This window comes from Ambystoma mexicanum, chromosome 3q, assembly GCF_040938575.1.
Source record: "Ambystoma mexicanum isolate Mex_15411 chromosome 3q, UKY_AmexF1_1, whole genome shotgun sequence".
NCBI lineage: Eukaryota > Metazoa > Chordata > Amphibia > Caudata > Ambystomatidae > Ambystoma > Ambystoma mexicanum.
This window is the reverse complement of record NC_090926.1, coordinates 583,487,010-583,508,260: the sequence shown is the minus strand read 5'-3', so window position 1 is coordinate 583,508,260 and position 21,251 is coordinate 583,487,010. Positions and strand designations below refer to the sequence as shown.

Below are 21,251 nucleotides of genomic sequence, written 5' to 3'. Positions count from 1 at the left end.
CCAGGTAGATTAATCTGCACAGGGTTACTGAAAACCACAGGAGCGGGGTTCCCTCCGGAACCGGGTAGAGGAGTTTGCCCAGCTTGACCTTGCAAAAGCTGTCTGGCCAGGTCATCAGTTCTTTCCTTTGATATTATTAATTCCCTCCTGAGGGCATTAGTCTCTTGACGAACGGCATGTACTTCGGCCCGTAATTCTCCCAGTAATTGGGCCAACTGATCAGTGTCAGAACTTTCCATAGCGCCTGGGTGGGAATTTGTAGGAAGGCTTCGCGTTCTGTTACGCTCACCTGACTCCCACGGAGGCGCTGGCCTGGTTCACGCTGCTGTGACCTCTTCTAAGGTGATGCGCAGGGTTCGGTAGACGGACTGGACCGGGCCCCCAAATCTGACTTGTCTGGCTCGCAGAAGTATCCTTCTTAGGGTCTGGAAGGCCGAGCTCTCCATCCTGCTTCTGATGCAGGGGCGCGTTGGTATCCAGTTACTTCACTGGATTTTCGAATTGATGAGAACCAAACTTGCTTGGCTTCTAGGTAAGTTTTTGATAAGAGGTTCCCCTTGTGTCCATGCATTAATGTACTAATGCTAGTGTCTTTTTCCCCATAGGGGCCGGGGTATGGAATGCCGGGGAACAGGCACCGACCCGAGATGAGCGGTGAAATCCTTGTAGAAATCAGGTAAGTCTTTAATGAGCATTTTTTGGTAACGTCTTTTCATTCGCTCATTAACGCTGATGTCTTTTTTTCCCCTTAGGGGCCGGGGTCCGGAAATGCCAGGATGCGGCGCGGACCCGAAATGAAGAGGGAATGAATCAACAGGTAAGTCTTAACATGGAGATTTAGCTTTCCTTATTCCCTTCTCTCTCTCACCTTTTGTTCTGGTGTTTTTCTCCCTAGGCGCTGGGGCGTGACTGCGAATCCGGATGATCGCTGCTGAACATGGAGGCGCCCTGTAAAGGTGAGTGGAATGCGGCGCTGCAGCGATCGACGCAATGAGCTTTTAAATTAAAGTCTTCCTTTTCAGGATTGTCAGCGAGATGTCTCCGGGATGTGGATTTAGCAGGTAAGGATGCAGGAGCAGACACGGTGAGCGTCCAGCTGCTAGATGCAGAACAACGCGAAGCTCGTGTGGCTGTTCGGGTGGGGTTTAAATAGCCTTGGAAAAAGTTCCAGGTATGTATCCTTCCTACAATCAGGTAATGTATCCTTCCCCGACCACGCCAGGATGGTAAATTAGTCCCACAGGTAAAGTAGTTCCTTTCAGGTCTCAAGGAGGCCGGGATCCTGCAGCATGGTCTGCATCAGGTAAGATGACCCAAGCATTCCCATAATGAGCCTGGTGCCTATGGCGCCAGGACTGATGTCTTTTATGAGCCTGGCGCCATAGGCGCCAGGACACTGTCCAAAGGGCCCCTATATGGGGTTGCTGGGTCCTTCCTTGGGGACTGGATGACCGCTTTCGGGGACGCCAGGCTTGAACCGGCTCCCCGGGAGCGGGCATCATGACAAGTGTGCCCCACTACCCAACATACTGAGTATATTGCTGTGCAGCTTGCCTAAGAAACACGAGTGGAATGAGAGCGAGTGTATGGTATCAGGCGCCCTGGAAGTGAAACGAAACACGCTCACAGAATATAGACATACTGGAATTGCAAGAAAGGGCACTTGCATGGCAACTCGAGCAGCAGAAAACACGTGGAGCTGGTGTGGGGAGGATAATCCCCTGGTAATCCTGAGTTGGTCAGGTACAGATAAACGTGAATAAGCGGACTGATCACTGATATGAAACAGCCTAAGGCCAGCACACTGGCGGACTAACTACACAGCCTGCCCAGTAGTAAATCGGCAGAATATAATCGAGCATACAGCTGAAGGCGCATTGACAAATGTGCGGAATAGGCTCATAAGACATAATATATAAGGTGTATTGCAAAGCGCCAGGAGCCGTGTAGCAGGGCCACACTGCATCCATGTGGCGAAGCTAACTTCTTGAGGAGCTAGACCTTCGCCGGGGATGTGAGGAGGCAGGTCAGACATGACGCAACGCTGAAGAGGGCCATAACACACGGCGCGCGCATCGCCAAGAAAAACCAAGCGACGGACTGCCATAGAAACCTGTGTGAATTGGGTTTGGAGATCTTGGGTGACTTGGCATATCCGAAAAGAGGACGGTAGGTGGTGGGCCCGCGCCCCCCTAGGACCTTAAGATGTCCAACAAGCCCCTTCGACCAAAAGGCAAGCAGCCCACATTGGATGAGTTTGCAAAATCACCCCCAGGTGCCGAAGGAGCCAGGAAGAAAGACAAGACCCCGGAAGGCGACTCAGAAGCAATGGGCAACAAGGCGGTCCTGGCGGCGATAGCAGATCTAAAGGTGGCTTGGGAGACCAAATTGGACCAGGCAATAAATGAACTGAAAGTTGCACTAGAGTTGAAAGTCGGAGAAGTGAAGGAAGATGTGAATTTATTACGACAAGACGTAAGATCGCTGGCCAAATTCACAGCAGACCTGGAAAAAGAGGTAGCCCCGAATACGGCGGCCTGTGCGGCCCATAAGTCGGAAATTCACGCCCTAGTGCAACGTGTGGGCAACCTGGAAAACAGGGCGGAGGAAGCGGAGGGGCGCGCTCGGAGGAACAATGTTCGCATTGTCGGGTTGCCTGAAGGAGCTGAGGGCCCGAACCCCACGGAATACATCGAGTCCATGGGCCTCATTCCGAGTACGGCGCTAACCAATGGCGCTATTAACGCCTTGGTTGACGCCGTACCCGGACCGGCAGCGCCTTGGTGGTTGGCGGAATTACCGCCCCATTCCAAGGTTGGCGGGGCGGTAATTCCCCAATCCCCATTTACCCTTCCCCATTCCCATTCTCGCCCCATAGGGCATAATGGGAGTGGGGAAGGCGTCAATTACGCCACCGTAAATTACGGTGGCGTAATTAACATCAAGGTCCCTTAGCGCCATGGTATTTAACGCCTGCTAAAAGCAGGTGTTAAAAGCACCATGGCGCTAAGGGAACTCGGAGTATGGCGGTAAGGGATTACCGCCACCGCTCTCGTTAGCGGTGGCCGCTATCCCTTAACGCCATACTCGGAATGAGGCCCCATGCTTTTGCAGGAGATACCTGGAGGAACCCTGTCCCAGGGGTTCGCGGTGGAGAGAGCGTACATGGCTTTGATGAGAAAGCTGCCGCCAGGAAATCAGCCTAGGCCAGTAATAGCTAAGATCCTGAACTACCGAGATCGGGAAAGGATCCTTGAACACTTTAGGAAGGGGGGCACGATCCGGAGAGGGGCAGCGAGCATAACAGCATACCCGGATTATACCCTGCAGGTACAGCGCAGCCGCATGAATTTTGGGACAGTGAAGAGAAGATTACGGGAATCAGGCCATAAATACATGTTGCTCTACCCAGCTAAATTAAAGGTATTCCACAAGAGCAGGACTTGGTTTTTCAACGCCCCAGAGGATGCCATGGGATGGTTGGATGCGCAGAACAGCCCCCAGGAACCGGGGGTTCAGGAAGATGAAGACAGAGGTAAGTAATGAGCGTCTGGAGTGCCCTATGTGCTGTAGCTGATGACAATGGGACCGGAATATAGCATTGCATATAACTAGTGGGAAGTAGGCCCATAGACATAGCTATAATATGATCCGGTAGCACTGCAAAAATCTAGGTCAGATAAGAGTTATATGGAGCATGACCTCATACCCCCACATCTAGAAGTTTAGTTAGGTCACTGGTAGCCTGGTGACACCCTGCTGGGTTCTGGGCCTGGGATTCCAGAGGCAGAACCAAACGCGGGAGGGCCTGAGATCCTGGGATGGAGCTGGGCATTTTTTGGGGTTGGAGACAATGTTGGGGAGGGAGGGGGGAGGGTAGGGAGGGTGTGCAGTGGTGTGCTATAGCGTGGGGGGGTGGGAAGTTGGGGTGCAAGCCTACATCCTGAGCAAAGCGATATGAACCATGGGAGATCTTAAGATAGTCACTTGGAATGTTAGGGGGCTCAACAGTTATCTGAAAAGAAACAAGGTTATGCTGTACCTGCCCAGGCAGAAAGTAGACATAGCCTTGTTACAGGAAACCCACTTAACGCGGGAAAAGCTAGAAGTACTACAGAGGAAGTGGAGGGGGACGATGGTAGGAGCAGCATACTCGGCCTATGCTAGAGGGGTCATTACATGGGTAGCCCCACATGTTCCGTTCCAGCTACTGTATTCGGCAGCGGAGTCAGACGGCAGGATGGTGGTCATGAAAGGGCTGGTGGAAAACAGAGAGATATGTATTGTTAACACTTATGCCCCGAACCAGGACACGGCTGCGTACTTTAGAACCCTGTATGGCAAGCTCAGCATTGTTGTGGGGGAAACAGTGATATGGGGGGGGGGACTTCAACTGTGCATTGAACCCCAAAATAGACAGATCAGATACTAAAATAGATAGACCCACTCCGGCTGCGAAGGCATTGCAATCATTAGTGGCAGATTTCGGGCTAGATGATGCATGGAGGGCTCGTCATCCACAAGACAGACAATACTCGCATTATGCGGCCCCCCAGAACCTACATACTAGGCTAGACTATGTGTTCGTCACGCACGAACTAATGACCGAAATAACAAACGCAGAATATAAAGCGAGGGTCCTCTCGGACCATGATGTTAGTATGGCAATACCGCCCCCCGAGGGGAAGAATTCCCACATGGCGCCTGCGGGCTGAGGCGCTGAAAGATAATGGGCCTCATTACGAGTATGCCGGTAAAACCGTGTTCATTACCGGCATGCCGGAATGAGCGGGTCCGTGCACGTATGAACCCGCTAATAGCGGGTCATTACGAGTGCGCGAGCACACGCGTTCCCCCATGCCGGTAGTGGCAACACCGCCATGCCGGTAAAGGGCCTCCAAGCCCCCTATACCGGCATCGCGGGGCCCGTCCATTGCGCTACCGCCTCACACTAACCCGTAAATACCGGCACGGTAATACCACCATGGTATTACCGTGTTCGCAAAAAACAGACCCGGAAATTACGTCATCGCGCAGGAACGGGAAATGGGCCGGCGGCCCTCTTTAAAAACACAATCCATTGCCATCCTCCATTACTACCACTACACCCGTGTTGTTGAGTGCCAAAACAGAACCAGGATGTCAAAGGCCACCGGAAAAAGCAAACAACGCAAACAAAGGAAGAGGAAGCAGCGCTTCCCAGATGCAGAATTGACAATGCTAGCGGACACCCTACAACAGCATGCTGACATTATCCGAAGCACGGACCTGAAGCATGCGGCCCAAACGCATAAAAAACAGGTGTGGCAGGAGGTTGCGCAGAGGGTAACAGCAGTGGGGGTTACCCCAAGGAGTGTCCGGGATTGCAGAAAGCGCTGGGATGACCTCCGCCTCCGTGTGCGGAAGATCCTTGCGGAGAACCGGCAGGCCGCAATGGCGACAGGCGGTGGCACACACTCCCCTGTTAAGCTCACCACATGGGAGGAGATTGCAAGTGGATTCATCGATCCAGAATCCATCGAGGGGATTGGAGAGCAGGAGTATGGGGCAGCTACTACAACAGAGGAAGGTGAGTGAACCATCACATCCACCTATAACAAAACATGATGTGACACAAGTGAGGTGGGAGTCAGAATAGGCAAGGCAATTCCCATACCCAAGGCAACATCAACTCACCAACAGAATATTGATTGCCACCCCCTGCACCACACGCATGCTGCGTGAAATCTGTAAACCCATCCATGCCCATGTCCCCCCCACACCTAGACAATCCATTGCCACCAGCCATGCAATCATTGCCAACATGTCCTCTCAGTACACCAAATGCCACACAACAGAAATGAAATCATGCCTGAATGTATCAAGATATAACACTGCCACAAATCACAGCTGCCATTTGGCAATCTCACCGATGACCTGCATCTCTTCTATCCCCCAGGCACTGATGAGGAAGGTGGAACCCAGGACAGGGGTTCAGGCACATCCAGTGCAAGCAAGGGGACCAGGAAGTCATGCTTAGAATCCTCTGTTCGGGAATTATTGGTACTGGTTCTGAGTTTGTATCAGATTCTCCCATTCCAATTCGGGATAAGGCGTCTGCTTTGCCATTCTTGCAGCCAGGTCGATAGGTAATCACAAAATCAAATTCAGCGAAAAACAAAGCCCATCGGAGCTGCCGTGATGACTGAGCCTTGGCGGTTTTCAAATACTGTAAATTCCGGTGATCAGTGATCACTGTGATGGTATGTCGAGCGCCAAGCAGATAATGCCGCCAGGCTTTAAAAGCGGACTTAATGGCTAACAGTTCTTTGTCCGTGATTGCATAATTAATCTCGGGTGCCGAGAATTTTCTGGACCAAAATGCTACGGGATGCAGTTGGTTGGTTTCGGGATCTCTTTGGGACAGGACAGCTCCCATGGCTAGGCTGGATGCGTCAGTCTCGACGACATAAGGGAGATCTGGACGCGGGTGTTTCAATATAGGTGCAGAGGTAAACTTAGCTTTTAAATCCTGAAAGGCCTGCTCGGCTTCTTCAGACCATTCAAAACGTTTATTTTTCCTCAAGAGTGCAGTAATGGGTTGTACCACGCGTGAAAATTCCGGGATAAACCTGCGATAGAAATTGGCAAAGCCGAGCATGCTTTGAACCCCTTTTACAGAGCTAGGTGATGGCCATTTGAGGATGGCATCCACTTTTCTTGAGTCCATTCGGACTCCTTTGGGTGTCAGGATGAAACCTAGAAACTCGACTTCTGTGGTATGGAAAACACATTTCTCCAATTTAGCAAATAGTTTGTGTTGGCGCAGTTTTTCAAGTACTGCCCTGACGTGTTTTCTGTGATCAGATTCCGAAGAGGAGTACACCAGAATGTCATCGATATATACGACAACACAAACATCGATGAGTTCCCGAAGGACATCATTCATGAAGTATTGGAAGGCAGCCGGCGCGTTACACAATCCGAAAGGCATCACCTGGTACTCGAATAATCCGTATTTAGTACGGAAGGCAGTTTTCCATTCGTCGCCTTCTTTAACTCGTACCAGATGATAAGCCCCCCGGAGATCCAACTTGGTGTATATGCAAGCGTCCTTCATCTGGTCAAGGAGTTCAGGGATCAGAGGCAGAGGATAACGGTTTTTAACCGTTATCTGTTTCAATGCGCGGTAATCGATACAAGTTCTAAGGTCGCCTTCTTTTTTGGGCACGAAGAACAAAGCCGAGGATGCCGGAGACTTTGACGGGCGAATAATACCATTAGCTAGGTATTGATCCAAATATTGTCTCAAATGCAGATTCTCAGGTTCGGTAAGGGCATAAATCCTGCTACAAGGGGGTTGTGCACCGGGCACCAGATCGATTTGACAATCGTACGATCTGTGAGGAGGTAACGTGTTGGCCTGTTCCTTTTGGAAGACGTCCTGAAAGTCTTGGTATTCCGGAGGTAGTTGCATGGAGGCAGAGGTTACAGATGCTAGATTAATCTTCAGGTTTTCTGGGTAGCAGGTTTGTGTACAATCCGGGAAGTTATTCTCTTAGCTCGCCAATCAATTCGAGGATTATGTGTCTCTAACCAAGGGATTCCAAAAATAACCTGAAACTGTGGAGCCTTGATTACATCAAACACAACACCCTCCCGATGGCCGTCGGGACCAATAAGAGTCACCTCAGTAGTGGAATGTGTTACCGGTCCAGAGGCAATTTCAGTTCCATCGACTGTGGTGATGACATCTTTGCTGGTTTTAGGACGGAGAGGGAGGTTAATCCTAGAGACCAATTCACGATCCACATAGTTTCCAATAACCCCACTATCGATGTATGCCTTTATTGCATGCAACCGCTTAGGCTGTTCTGGATCTACGAGAACCATTGGCACAATGAAATGCGAGGTCTGAGAGTTAGTTTTCAAGCTCGGCAAGCGGACCCCTACACTTGTCGGGCGAAGTCGTTTCCCGAAACAGAGTCTTCATGTTTTTTATCAGCGGCTCCTACCGCCTTTCGGGGCGGTTTTGCCGGGCAATCTCGTAGAAAGTGTCCAGAATTCCCACAATAAAGACATCATTTTAACTGCCGCCTCCTTTCACGTTTCTTTTGAGTTAAGGGTCCTTTAACCCCTCCAATTTGCATAGGCTCAGAGACATCAACTCCCTTGAGATTAGCATGGGTCTTGACCAACACCCGGGTTTCAAACCTGGACCGATCTGCTTTTCTGTTTTGAAGTCTGTGATCCAATTGGACCACTAAGTCTATATACTCTGTGCATTCTTGGGGCGGATTTACAACTTGGGCCAAGACATCTTTAAGTTCTCCGCGAAGGCCTCGATAAAACAACGTGACTCTTTTATCCTCTGGCCATCCCGTTCCCACAGTTAGTCTATTAAAGGTTGCAATATAGGATAGGAGGTCCTGATTGCCCTGTCGCAGGGATAGAAGTTCGTCATCCAGAGCCTGCCCCTGAGAGTGTCGAGCAAATAACCTTTCCATGCTTGCTTGAAACCTTTGAAAATCACGGAGAATCGGGCCATCTTGAGTAACCAGTGGAACTGACCAATCGGCAGCGCAGCCGCTGAGATATGACAATAGAAAGGCTACCTTGGTCTGATCATTAGGGAAGGCCCCAGGTCTGCATAGGAAGAGCAAACGACACTGATTCGTGAATACGGCGAATCGTTTGGAGTCCCCAGCAAAGCGTTCGGGTGGGGCCAGCGGCATGTTTCCAGGTAGATTAATCTGCACAGGGTTACTGGAAACCACAGGAGCGGGGTTCCCTCTGGAAACGGGTAGAGGAGTTTGCCCAGCTTGACCTTGCAAAAGCTGTCTGGCCAGGTCATCAGTTCTTTCCTTTGATATTATTAATTCCCTCCTGAGGGCATTAGTCTCTTGACGAACGGCATGTACTTCGGCCCGTAATTCTCCCAGTAATTGGGCCAACTGATCAGTCTCAGAACTTTCCATAGCGCCTGGGTGGGAATTTGTAGGAAGGCTTCGCGTTCTGTTACGCTCACCTGACTCCCCTGGAGGCGCTGGCCTGGTTCACGCTGCTGTGACCTCTTCTAAGGTGATGCGCAGGGTTCGGAAGACGGACTGGACCGGGCCCCCAAATCTGGCTTGTCTGGCTCGCAGAAGTATCCTTCTTAGGGTCTGGAAGGCCGAGCTCTCCATCCTGCTTCTGATGCAGGGGCGCGTTGGTATCCAGTTACTTCACTGGATTTTCGGATTGATGAGAACCAAACTTGCTTGGCTTCTAGGTATGTTTTTTGATAAGAGGTTCCCCTTGTGTCCATGCATTAATGTACTAATGCTAGTGTCTTTTTCCCCATAGGGGCCGGGGTACGGAATGCCGGGGAACAGGCACCGACCCGAGATGAGCGGTGAAATCCTTGTAGAAATCAGGTAAGTCTTTAATGAGCGTTTTTTGGTAACGTCTTTTCATTCGCTCATTAACGCTGATGTCTTTTTTTCCCCTTAGGGGCCGGGGTCCGGAAATGCCAGGATGCGGCGCGGACCCGAAATGAAGAGGGAATGAATCAACAGGTAAGTCTTAACATGGAGATTTAGCTTTCCTTATTCCCTTCTCTCTCTCACCTTTTGTTCTGGTGTTTTTCTCCCTAGGCGCTGGGGCGTGACTGCGAATCCGGATGATCGCTGCTCAACATGGAGGCGCCCTGTAAAGGTGAGTGGAATGCGGCGCTGCAGCAATCGACGCAATGAGCTTTTAAAGGAGAGTTCCGGGACTTTTTTTTTATTGTCCCTACGGTTCGGCCATGTGTTTTTAAGCATAACTCGGTAGATCGTGGAAAACTTTCCTATGGACCTTACCCGACTTTTCGTCCATTAACGCACTCGAAATCAGCCGCCATTTTATGATAATCCTATCACTTGCCGCATCGCCCTGGCTCACCTGCTTTTGCGGCACTAAATCAAATCCCCCGCCCCTGAAACAGACTTGATCAAAACATTCATATTCCCCGCCTCTATCCGTGACGTGACTGAGCTGCGTAGGCAAACGCGCCCAGGCGTCTTCTACGCGACTCCACACAGAACCAGGAAATCAACACAGATCAGCTCACAACACAGCGCGCCACAATTGGGAATATGAAACTGTACTTTTAAATTAAACCGCAAGATTGTAAATTTGGTAAAGTAAATTTATTTGACATCAAATGTTTTGAGAATATTCAGCGATTAGCATTTTTATTTGCACATGTTCCAAAAAGTTCCGTTTCGAGGCACACGATGTTCCTTTGCTGTACACAGGGTCTTAGATCATCTCACAATACAGCGCCACAATTCGGAATATGAAACAGTGGTTTAAAAGCAAACGGCAAGATTGTACATTTGGCAAAGTACATTTATTTGACATCAAATGTTTTGAGAATATTCAGCGATTTGCATTTTTATTTGTTCACGTTCCGAAAAGTTCGTTTCGAGGCACACGATGTTCCTTTGCTGTACACAGGGTCTTAGATAAATGAATTTTTATTTGCTCTCGATCCAAAATATTTCGTCTTGAGGCAAGCGATGTTCGTGTGCAGTAGACATGGTGTTGGTTTACGATAAAATAAGCTCTTCGGTCGCACTGATAATCGCATGGCTGTTCCAACAACGAGGCACTAGGCCACCACAACGGTCTGTATGTTGCATCTAGCCGTTAGTACCGCGTAAGGGCATACTTGTACTTGGCGATCGTCCCATAAAATGGTCAGGGTGGTAACGTTGTTCACGCGGAGAAGCAACTGGCGGTTAAAGAAGCCGTCCGCCGGTGTCTGGTACTCGTGACACATGCAGTAATGCATGATGTACCTGTTTGAAAAACATAAACAATGAAATTAGTCTCACCATCAGATCTTTATTAAAATTATTCATTTTATATATTCGGTCGGTAAATTATTTCATAGCTAGGACAGTGCAACTGGGTTTTAAACGTCAAGGGGGGGCTGTAGGATACTGAGACAGTCCCTCAGTGCAGGGGTTGACAGGGAGTGCAGGTGGAGAGTGGAAGGGCCCAGGACCGAGATCGCAGACAGTGGACCAGTTGTTGCAGGGGAGAGAGAAAGCAGAAGCAAAGGTTTTGAGGTGCTTCCGTAAAAGTAGACGGTTCTCCCCAAGATAGTGTGCGGTACAAAACAACATGCCACATAGAACGAACAAGTACAACTTAACCCGTCTTTAAAGCAACTGTATAGTAATTAAATTGCGGTATAAACTCATCTAAAGAGTTACTTACATTATATTTGCATTTTCCATTGCGTCTGTGCGTAGGGCAGCCCCGAAATACCACTCCTTCTATGCCGACGTTATTTCTTCTAATGAACGAACATGAAATGGCTTTCGTTTCTGAAATTATATTCATTATCGTTTCTTACGTGGTCCAGGCCTGTCAAGGTCAAAATACAATAGAACCTTATTCTGAGTCGTGGGCCATTCTGGCACCCGAGAAAAAATCAAAGCAGCTGACCTTCACTTCGAACGAGCACACATTCCAAGTTAGCTACATTCAGTGTAAGGCATTCTCACAGGACTTGAAATTTACACTCCATCTTTGCATTTTGTCTGCGTGCTTTGCAGCCACACAGAACCATAAATACGGAGAGATTCTATATTTATTGAAAAATGATTTATATTACTGTTTGGTTTAATTTAATGCGCAAATGAACAAGGGTGGAGAGACACATTGCATGTACACTGAGCAATCACTTTTTTTTACACAATACATAGATACACATATTCAATGGGCCTGCGACATGAGGAGACTTGAGAGAACAGACAATCAAATTACAATCATTTAAACCGTGATGTGTATTTCTCAATGAGTTCTTCTTTAGGTGGACATGGAACAGATGCAATGTTGGGTGGCAATGCAGTTGTCCCCTGCACAGGTCCGTTCACAACTCCATTTATGTGCCTATCTAGGACGTCAACAATAAGTTTCTCAATAAACTCAAATTGCATATCCTCAAACACTGGTTTGATCACCCATTGTTTACTTCTTTTAGTGAAGGCCTTATTGTAGCGAAGCGTCCCTAAAGTTCCGGTCGTCCTACTTTGTTGACGGCCAACATTATGGTTATGTGCCAAGACCGCTAAAAGAGTCCGATTTATCATGACCTCCATGCCAAAATGCAATCGTTTTGGCCTGTACTTTAGGCACATATTGTGGAACACCTCCAAATCTCCTGTGTGGCAGAATTCCGTGAGTCCCCTCAAAGCTTTTGTTATAGTTTTATCAAATACAATCTTTTCAATGGCTTTGTGAGTGGGTGATGAAGGAATCAACCACTTCTTCTTCCGTGCCTCCTCTGTGGACAAATGGCCATGTTCACAATTGTGGAAATGTTGGTTCGTGTTCCATCGGTGAACATTTGTACAGTGTGGCATTACTGACCGCCATTTTTCCAGTAGAATTTCCAACGACCCTCCACATGTTTTTGAGCTCCACCAAAGATGGTTGCTGATTGACTTGGACCACTGTGAAATACCTTGCAATTCTTTTTTTTTACCTGCAGCCGACAATTTTTTATTGATTGATTTTGCAAGATGCCAAACGTCAAATTGGTGATTTATATTTTTGTACTGTTCTCTCATTGTCTTGGCAATTGAAACGTGTCTGTCCGTGGCTATCAGGTCGATCACCATTCCCCGCGATTGTAGTTCTTGCAATGATGCTACAAAGCCAACTTTCTCCATGGCCACTGAGGATGTACTTTGTGACACCTGCACGACCCCCGAACTCACAATTTTCTTACTTTCCATGTCCTGAAAGTGGTAGGTGCAGTACTTGGCTGAAAATCCTGGGCTGTCGCACTGTCCATCACCGGCTAGCCTGAACCGTTTGCCCGCGAATGTACTATCAATAGACATTTTTTCCATTCTCCAAGCTTCGCTAATGGCTGGAAATAGATAATCGGTTTGGTATTTGTAGAACTGAGTTTTCGCAATGAAATTGATTCCCACAAACTGAAAGAAAGACTCTAATTTTTTAAAACTTGAACCACTAAAAAGTGCAGCCGCTGCACAAAGTAGATTGCCTGCTGGCAGTTGTCCCAGCATAGGTTGTGCAGACCATGTGAAAGGATGATATTTTGTACAGGTGGCATGTATTTTAAGGTTAGTGCCTCGAATTGCACGAGTCACATTAATCAATGGCTCCCCACATACTTCCCCACCTACCAAATGCCCACATTTAATCCGAATAATAATATCAATCAAACAACTATCGAATACAATGAATTTGGCCTCTTTCCTTATACTGTCACTCTGCATCCCAGCTGGTTCGGCCTGTAACGTTGAGGACATGTCACTCACATGAAAGGTAGAATCTCTGATATCGTCTTCCGCTATGTTCAGTGATATTGATGGTGTTTCATTGTCGTCTACTTCATTCTCTTCCATTGCAACATCTGTTCCTTCTCCGGCGATGGGTGAATAAAACAATTTCTTCAACTTTCTCGCCGTCTTAGTTTTTGCGGGTGTGGATTCTGTGAATTGATCTCCGACTGCATCCGAACTACCAGGAGGACATTCACTATCAATGGCTGGTGGTGGTATAGCTCCGTTGTCAATCACTTCATATTCTTCCCATTGGCACGATGCTTCTCCAGTCTCAAGTCCCTGCCAAAAGGTTTGACAAGCAACATCTCTCGTTCGCTTCACTGTCTGTGTAGATCTAGTTCGTACACCCACTCGCAACTAGAGGACAGATTGGAAAAGGGGTGTTCAGTTTAAACACAACTTACAGTATTGAACTATTAACAGTGAAAAACAACATAATATAGTGACCAGGACACTAACCTTCTTTTGCTTTCTTTTCTTTGAAACTTTCTTGCCTCGAACTTCAACATCAGGACGCTGTTGCTCCGACTCGTGTGTGCATGTCTCCACTTCCTCTTGCGCTGCAACGACTATGTTTTCCTGATAAGCACATCCATCACGCACTGACGCTCCATGGACTCCCTGAAACATAGAACTTTCATTAGTATGTATAATAATATCGAAAACACAAAATGTACTTGGGGACCAATACCCACGTACATCTCAATAGCAAAACACGAATGAACGCTTTGTGTAGAACATTCAAACGACAATTATTCACGCATTGTTGATCTAGTTAGATGGAACTGTCAAGATCCATACCTCGGACTCCTCATAGACTTCCATTGATGATATTATTGAAGATGATGCTTCAGTAACTCCCTGAAACACAGTAATTGCATTAGTATGGTTTTCTATTTTGTTAAAAAGAACATACACTTTGTGCAGGCGTCAACGGCTCATCTAAATAGACCTGCACAAATGATCAGTTGTCTAAAATAAATAATGGATATCTAAATATGATTCGATTTGCTCGATCGTTGGAAGTGTCACCACCCAGAGATCTGCATCAACTACTAGGGGTGATGTTCTTGTAGAAGAAGCTCCGTCATCTCCCTGAAACATAGTACTTGCGTTAATAAAGAAGGAAGTATAGCGGATGTAATCACGTCATATGATCTCGCTTGATCGAGCTGTCAGTATCCATACCTCGAAATGCATAAGAACATCAAGGGACGATGTAACTGCGGTGCACACTTCTGCAAGCTGTTGCGCCGACCCGTAACTGCACGCTCCCCCTTCTTCTTGGACTAATGCTCCATCGACTCCCTGAAACATAGGACTTTCATTAGTAATGAACACAATATTGAAAAAAGAAGACACATAGGAGGGCGACGACAGAAGGACATATCAATGGCTAAAAACGAAAGAAACATTGTGTGTAACAATCACGCTACAAGAATGCAAGATCTGATGATCTCCATCGATGGAACTGTCCTGAAACGTACCTCGAGCATCTGAGTGACATCAACGGTAGTCGTCAATACGTTGGACTCCTCAGCATCTCCCTGAAAGACAGTACTTGAATTATTTTGGATAACAATAATTATAACTGAAAACAAAGACTAGAGGACGAGTACAAGGGTGTACCATTAGGTAAAATAATTACACGATAAATTAAAACTATTGATTTACATGCCTAAAACAAGTCAGTGGCAGAATAGCCTAGTAATATTACCCGATAGGCGCTTGAAGTGGCTGATGACTGCAATAACGACACGGATGGAGAATCTTCCGCCTTCATATTGAGTGGATACATAAATGGGGAAATTATTGTTAGCTAATGCTACACACTACCGCAAGGCCGAGAGATAAATACGTAAACTTGACTCACCAGTGGAGGGATGTGGACGAATAGAGTGGGAATAGCGGTTGAGAGCAATTTTCGCCTCGCTCGCGGTGTGTTCTTCTTTATTAGCAATGATGTGGAGTACATGTCAGAGGTAAAGTGCCTGCTGCAGATGCGGTATCGATCACCCCTCTTGTCCGCAAAGACTTCTAGGACTCTACTTTCAAGCTCAGAGGGTGGATATCCGCAATATCGGACCCATTCTCTTATCTGATCTATTGTCTTAGGGAAAACATGCATTATAGTACCTTCAGATTTATTATGGGTCTTCGAAGGACAACCGCCAATGGAACAGGCAGGCATTGTGGAAAGTTCTGAAAAGTAAAGATCAACAATTCTCTATGAATACCAATGTGTTAAAAAATTAAATACATAAAAGGTTCAATGCAAGGTATGTTTTGGTTTTTGGAACTATACACGGTATTCACATGCGGATAAGTATTTGAATAACTTTAAAAAAATACAAAAATAATTTGACTAAACTCAGAACATGTGACTAGTTCCTTGCATGTACTGTCTTGAACGAAAAGAAATTGGACGCAAAATGAGTATGGTACATGGCCTTACCTTGACGAGCAAACAGTTAGATGCAGGGATCAGAGTAGTTTCTTGTCGTAGAACAGGGAGCAGTTCACAGGTTGCAAACTGATGAGTTTGCTCAAAGTGGTCACGGAAGTTCACAGAGACGAAGAGCAGACAACCAGCACCTTCACGGGTTGACTAGCAAAGCGCAAAGAAGTTCTCATTAGAAATATGAAGTGGGTTATAAAGAATTCGAAACAGGGGTGTGTTTGTGAATGAATGACGTGTGGGGAGATGCTGGGCAGGAGACACGGGGTCTGGCGGTAGACATGGGAACAACAACCCATGCTCTATAGACCACTTTGAAGTGTACATGGTCTTTGGCACCTCTTGGCCTTTATCGCTCCCTGACAGCTCCACTTGCCAGCGCAAGTACCCCGGTGCGAACTGCCTTTGATAGAGCGGGGGGTGGATTGGGGCGGTGGTCGTGCAGACAAGACACAGGAAGACTCGTGAATGGAGACACACTTATGTGGATTGCAGGGGGCCGTCCAGCGTGAGGGGAGATGCTTGGCAGGAGACACGGGGTCTGGCGGTAGACATGGGAACAACAACCCATGCTCTATAGACCACTTTGAAGTGTACATGGTCTTTGGCACCTCTTGGCCTTTATCGCTCCCTGACAGCTCCACTTGCCAGCGCAAGTACCCCGGTGCGAACTGCCTTTGATAGGGCGGGGGGTGGATTGGGGCGGTGGTCGTGCAGACAAGACACAGGAAGACTCGTGAATGGAGACACACTTATGTGGATTGCAGGGGGCCGTCCAGCGTGAGGGGAGATGCTTGGCAGGAGACACGGGGTCTGGCGGTAGACATGGGAACAACAACCCATGCTCTATAGACCACTTTGAAGTGTACATGGTCTTTGGCACCTCTTGGCCTTTATCGCTCCCTGACAGCTCCACTTTCCAGCGCAAGTACCCCGGTGCGAACTGCCTTTGATAGGGCGGGGGTGGATTGGGGCGGTGGTCGTGCAGACAAGACACAGGAAGACTCGTGAATGGAGACACACTTATGTGGATTGCAGGGGGCCGTTCAGCGTGAGGGGAGATGCTTGGCAGGAGACACAGGGTCTGGCGGTAGACATGGGAACAACAACCCATGCTCTATAGACCACTTTGAAGTGTACATGGTCTTTGGCACCTCTTGGCCTTTATCGCTCCCTGACAGCTCCACTTGCCAGCGCAAGTACCCCGGTGCGAACTGCCTTTGATAGGGCGGGGGGTGGATTGGGGCGGTGGTCGTGCAGACAAGACTCGTTTGCCGTAGGGCCTCACCAAGGAGAGGCCATCTAACTGCATGTAAGAGGCAGGCTGCAGGATCTAGTACATGGAAGGCAGGGGGGTGAGTTTATAAATACCTCAGCCTCCCAGGAGAATATATGGGTGAAGTTCACCCTGGAGACCCTGAACAAAGTGGTGTGGTAAGTATTTTTGGGGGAGGAGGCAAGGCCGGGAGGCTTGATGCCAACCCGCAAAATAACATATGTATGTCTGCTGCATATGGGTTCAACGGTTATGTGGATTGAAGGTGGGCGGCCAGCGTGAGGGAGGATGCTGGCCGGAGACATGTGGTGTGACAAGACAAGGCACAGGAAGACTATTCAATGGAGACACACTAGATTCATTTAAAAAATCAAAACAACCATTGTTAAAATATATGTTGGGTTTTATTTTAGATCTTAATTTCAATTGAACATAAATAATAAACATTACACATTGTAAAGTTGCGGTTGCAGCACATCCCGGGAAAAGCCGCGGTATTGTCCACTGTCGCTGGGGAAATGTTGTCTAATGGCAAGTACCGCACAGGCAGGTATTACTCTCCGAACGCGGTGTCCGAGCCTCCCGTGAAGCCACCAAGTGAAGCAACGATAGGCCACCAGCCTGTACCACCTGTGAAAATGAAAGATGCAAACTGTATTAAAATGACAACTTTCTTATCACTGTCGATTCAGGTACAAAAATGTCATTCTGCTTTGAAAAAAATTCTATCTAGAAAATGCACAACATGGAACCAATTTACATGCATTCGAATGATATGTAGATGTAGTTTTATATGTGGGAGACGACCATGAAATAGTAGTGGCATCACTGACATCACAACCAGAGTATACTTACTCGTTACTCGGATTACGCGGACGAACAGTGCCGCAAAGTTCGTGCATAAGCACCATCATCATCCTCAACACTGTCCGTGAGAGGCAGGCTTCCCTGAACTCTGGCAGCTCGGTGATGCATTGCGGACTTGGCTCGCCTTCCGAAATGTAGGCCAAGCACCCGGAATTTTCACGGCAGCAGCAGTTCTCCTCCTCAGTTGGCATTAGCTCGCAACGATTGCACGTGCACCAGGTGGAGACGCCGTCCATGCGACATGGTCCAGGCTCTTCATCCGTTGACTGGTCCTCCCAACTGCCGTCCGAATCCCCATCGTTTTCGCGTGCTTGCCTTTCCAGTAGTTCTTCCTCGGTGTCCTCGGGCTCGTACATATACGGCATTATTGTAGCCATTGTGTGGTAAAGAAAGTAAAATAATTTATAGCGGTGGTACTGGTATCTGTTCACACGGGCTACAATCAACGAAGGTAGCTGACCAGAGCACAGAAACGAGTCACAGAATACTCAAAGTAACACAGCGAGAGTAATGGAATCGAAAATCTGCTGCTGTGTGTTGTGAAACGGTGTGTTTATACTTATTGAGGAAAGAGGCGTCCTGCCGTTTCCATGGCGACACTTCATTAGCTGAGGCGCAGCGATTGTTGACACGAAACGTGCTTTGGCGTTGGGAAATGGGCGGTACGCGTCTGCTGATGTCAGCCTCGGGGGCGGGGGATTTGATTTAGTGCCGCAAAAGCAGGTGAGCCAGGGCGATGCGGCAAGTGATAGGATTATCATAAAATGGCGGCTGATTTAGAGTGCGTTAATGGACGAAAAGTCGGGTAAGGTCCATAGGAAAGTTTTCCACGATCTACCGAGTTATGCTTAAAAACACATGGCCGAACCGTAGGGACAATAAAAAAAAATTCCCGGAACTCTCCTTTAAATTAAAGTCTTCCTTTTCAGGATTGTCAGCGAGATGTCTCCGGGATGTGGATTTAGCAGGTAAGGATGCAGGAGCAGACACGGTGAGCGTCCAGCTGCTAGATGCAGAACAACGCGAAGCACGTGTGGCTGTTCGGGTGGGGTTTAAATAACCTTGGAAAAAGTTCCAGGTATGTATCCTTCCTACAATCAGGTATGTATCCTTCCCCGACCACGTCAGGATGGTAAATTAGTCCCACAGGTAAAGTAGTTCCTTTCAGGTCTCAAGGAGGCCGGGATCCTGCAGCATGGTCTGCATCAGGTAAGTGCACCCAAGCATTCCCATAATGAGCCTGGCGCCTATGGCGCCAGGACTGATGTCTTTTATGAGCCTGGCGCCATAGGCGCCAGGACACTGTCCAAAGGGCCCCTATATGGGGTTGCTGGGTCCTTCCTTGGGGACTGGATGACCGCTTTCGGGGACGCCAGGCTTGAACCGGCTCCCCGGGAGTGGGCATCATGACAAGTGTGCCCCACTACCCAACATACTGAGTATATTGCTGTGCAGCTTGCCTAAGAAACACGAGTGGAATGAGAGCAAGTGTATGGTATCAGGCGCCCTGGAAGTGAAACGAAACACGCTCACAGAATATAGACATACTGGAATTGCAAGAAAGGGCACTTGCATGGTAACTCGAGCAGCAGAAAACACGTGGAGCTGGTGTGGGGAGGATAATCCCCTGGTAATCCTGAGTTGGTCAGGTACAGATAAACGTGAATAAGCGGACTGATCACTGATATGAAACAGCCTAAGGCCCGCACACTGGCGGACTAACTACACAGCCTGCCCAGTAGTAAATCGGCGGAATATAATCGAGCATACAGCTGAAGGCGCATTGACAAATGTCCGGAATAGGCTCATAAGACATAATATATAAGGTGTATTGCAAAGCGCCAGGAGCTGTGTAGCAGGGCCACACTGCATCCATGTGGCGAAGCTAACTTCTTGAGGAGCTAGACCTTCGCCGGGGATGTGAGGAGGCAGGTCAGACAAGACGCAACGCTGAAGAGGGCCAAAACACACGGGGCGCGCATCGCCAAGAAAAACCAAGCGACGGACTGCCATAGAAACCTGTGTGAATTGGGTTTGGAGATCTTGGGTGACTTGGCATATCCGAAAAGAGGACGGTAGGTGGTGGGCCCGCGCCCCCCTAGGACATTAAGATGTCCAACAAGCCCCATCGACCAAAAGGCAAGCAGCCCACATTGGATGAGTTCGCAAAATCACCCCCAGGTGCCGAAGGAGCCAGGAAGAAAGACAAGACCCCGGAAGGCGGCTCAGAAGCAATGGGCAACAAGGCGGTCCTGGCGGCGATAGCAGATCTAAAGGTGGCTTGGGAGACCAAATTGGACCAGGCAATAAATGAACTGAAAGTTGCACTAGAGTTGAAAGTCGGAGAAGTGAAGGAAGATGTGAATTTATTACGACAAGACGTAAGATCGCTGGCCAAATGCACAGCAGACCTGGAAAAAGAGGTAGCCCCGAACACGGCGGCCTGTGCGGCCCATAAGTCGGAAATTCACGCCCTAGTGCAACGTGTGGGCAACCTGGAAAACAGGGCGGAGGAAGCGGAGGGGCGCGCTCGGAGGAACAATGTTCGCATTGTCGGGTTGCCTGAAGGAGCTGAACCCCACGGAATACATCGAGTCCATGCTTTTGCAGGAGATACCTGGAGGAACCCTGTCCCAGGGGCTCACGGTGGAGAGAGCGTACATGGCTTTGATGAGAAAGCTGCCGCCAGGAAATCAGCCTAGGCCAGTAATAGCTAAGATCCTGAACTACCGAGATCGGGAAAGGATCCTTGAACACTTTAGGAAGGGGGGCACGATCCGGAGGGGGGCAGCGAGCATAACAGCATACCCGGATTATACCCTGCAGGTACAGCGCAGCCGCATGAATTTTGGGACAGTGAAGAGAAGATTACGGGAATCAGGCCATAAATACATGTTGCTCTACCCAGCTAAATTAAAGGTATTCCACAAGAGCAGGACTTGGTTTTTCAACACCCCAGAGGATGCCATGGGATGGTTGGATGCGCAGAACAGCCCCCAGGAACCGGGGGTTCAGGAAGATGAAGACAGAGGTAAGTAATGAGCGTCTGGAGCGCCCTATGTGCTGTAGCTGATGACAATGGGACTGGAATATAGCATTGCATATAACTAGTGGGAAGTAGGCCCATAGACATAGCTATAATATGATCCGGTAGCACTGCAAAAATCTAGGTCAGATAAGAGTTATATGGAGCATGACCTCATACCCCCACATCTAGAAGTTTAGTTAGGTCACTGGTAGCCTGGTGACACCCTGCTGGGTTCTGGGCCTGGGATTCCAGAGGCAGAACCAAACGTGGGAGGGCCTGAGATCCTGG

At 48.4% G+C, this 21,251-nt stretch overlaps 1 protein-coding gene and 1 long non-coding RNA gene across 3 annotated transcripts in view; both read right to left on the bottom strand.

The window, feature by feature from the left end:
* Positions 1 to 21,251, bottom strand: part of NAGA (alpha-N-acetylgalactosaminidase) — a 2,142,885-nt gene that overhangs the window by 1,968,305 nt on the left and 153,329 nt on the right. The gene's annotated exons all lie outside the window — the stretch shown is intronic.
* Positions 10,130 to 11,694, bottom strand: LOC138581890 (uncharacterized). Its single transcript, XR_011304845.1, has 2 exons — positions 11,230 to 11,694; positions 10,130 to 10,805 (listed from the first exon to the last, which is right to left on the bottom strand). It is a non-coding gene; the product is annotated as an uncharacterized lncRNA (long non-coding RNA).